Source organism: Tupaia chinensis, unplaced genomic scaffold, assembly GCF_000334495.1.
Source record: "Tupaia chinensis unplaced genomic scaffold, TupChi_1.0 Scaffold144255_1, whole genome shotgun sequence".
NCBI lineage: Eukaryota > Metazoa > Chordata > Mammalia > Scandentia > Tupaiidae > Tupaia > Tupaia belangeri.
The window spans coordinates 185,229-187,743 of NW_006204113.1; positions in this window are offsets into that span (position 1 = coordinate 185,229).

A 2,515-nucleotide genomic window follows, 5' to 3' on the forward strand; every position below is an offset into this window, starting at 1 on the left:
GGGGTGGAGATACCGCTGCCCTTTCTCAGTGAAGGAAGTCCTGCCTGCATCTCCCTCTGTGCTGGGAGGTGGGTCACACACCTGCATGCCAGCTCAGGCTCTGGGCTTCTCCGTTTCCTCAGGTATTTGGTATGGGGTGGTGAGCTGGTTCCCAGGGAGGCCTCTGGAGAGAAGGCAAGAGGGCGAGGGACTGCCCAGCACCATCAGAGACACTGACAGGGCCCCAGCATACCCTGGACACCTCTCCATGGCCCCATCAGTTCACCATGGAACAGGCCAGGCGGGGGCCACTTACCGATATACACCTTTTCTTACATACTGGGGCCTTCCCCTCCCTACTCATGTAATATCCCTTTTCCTAGGAAAAATGGGGTCAAAGGTTAATGCATGTGCACAGCTGATAAGAACTACGCTTTTTTTTTCTCTTAAGGTTTTTGTCACAGGGTGCATATGCTTGTGGGAGAGAAACAGAGAGAGAGAGTGAGAAAGAGAGAAATCGTCCCCTAAGGGAGGTGGCCACGCAGCAATTCCTTCTCTCCTTTCTCCTCCTGGGATTTTGGGCACACCCGCACATGTGCCCAGAGTGATTTTCAAGCCGCTGGGTCCAGGAGTCAAACCGCAGTCGGTTATGTGGGAATCTAGGGCCATAACCACCACACCACCTGCTGGCCCATATAGAAGCCATTATATCATTGCCTCTCTTACCCTAAGCCTTCACTTAGTAGATTGAAGAGAAGAATCATGAAGGAGTCCATCTAAACATCCATTCCCCGCTTCTTGCAAGGAGATGCCTTTCATTTCCCCTTGTTTTGGCTCAAAGCTCTTACACAGTGGTGGGGAGAAATCTTCAGGGCCGACTGGTCCCAGAGCAGCCTGACTGAACCCCGGCGTGCTTCATGCCTCTTGCTAAGTATACGTTTACTCGTGGGGGAAGCAGGCCCACACCAGCCCAGCTGCTGTTCGCTGAGTCCTGCGGTGTGGTGCCTAGGTCGACGAGCCAAGGGCTCCAAGTTCATTGTCTCTTCCATCACCACAATTCCCCGGTGAGGCAGACACAGTTTGCCCATCTTTAGCAAAGACACGGGCTTAGGTACATTTAAAAAGTTGTCTACACACAACCAGGAGGTGCCGGAGCCGAGACTCGGGCTAGGTGGGTGTGATGCTGAAGCCACCCTAACCTGAGGTCGCTTCCTGGCCCTTTTGGCATTCTAGGGCATCTCCTCCCTGGGCAGCTTGTTTACAGACCAGCGAAACGGACAGGCCACGAATGGACACAAACCTTTTTCTAGAGTCACTGAAGAGTTTCCAAATTGGGAGGATTTAGAGCTGAAGCATAAACCAAGATTCCTCTTTTTCTTTTTTTTTTTTGGAGAGGTTTTTGCTATAGGGTGTGTGCACTCGCCAGACAGACAGAGAGAGACATAGAGACAGAAAGCGAGAAATCACCCCCCAGGGGGGAATGGCCACGCCACAATCCCTTCTCCTCCGTTCTCCTCTCGGGATCTTGGGCACGCACGCACACGCGCCTGCCGTGAGTTTAAGCCACCGGGTCCAGGACTTGAACCGCGGTTGACTACGTGGGAGTCCAGCAACATAGCCATTATGCTAACTGCTGGTCCCCCAAGATTCCTCTTTTTATAAAGTTATTTAACTTGGGGCCAGCAGATGGAATAGTGGTTACATTGCTGGACTCCCACACGGCTGACTGTGGTTCAAGTCCTGGACCTGGTAGCTTAAAAATCACACCAGGCATGTGTGTATGCGTGCCCAAGATCCCAGGAAGAGAATGTAAGAGAAGGGACTTGGGTGTGGCCATCCCCCACTGGGGGATGATTTCTTACTCTCCTTTTCACTCTGGTGAGCGCACACACCTACGGCAAAAATTTCTTAGAAAAAAAAGTTGCAGATCAGCAGATGGTGTAAGTCCATTGCTGGACTCCCACATGGCAGACCATGGTTCAACGGTTTGAGTCCCGGGCCCAGCAGCTTGAAACTCACACCGGGCATGTGTGCATGGATGCCCTAAATCCTGACAGGAGAATGGAGGAGAAGGGATTGCAGTGTGGCATACCCCCTGGGGGGGTGATTTCTTGCTTTCTGTCTCTCTGTCTCTCTAGTGACTGCACGCACCTTATAGCAAAAGTGTCTCTCTAAAAAAAAAGTTATATTACTTAATTGTATTCATAATCATTATTATTATTATTTTTAATTTGACCAGAGAGAAACAGAGGGAAAGAAAAAGTGAGAAAGCAAGTTGCCAGACCCAGGGCTAAAACCACAGCTGGCCACGTGGGAGTCCAGAGCCTTAACCACTAGACCATCTGCCAGCCCCAAGACTCCTGCTTTAAAGTTTATTCATTTTTTAATTTTAATTTTTAAAGGTTTTTAAATAATTATTTTTAAATTTTATTTATTTATTCATTTATTATTTCATTTCAACCAGAGAAAGACAGACACAGAGAGAAGGAAAGTCAGAAAGCAAGCCACCAGGTCTGGGACTCGAACTGCGGCAGGA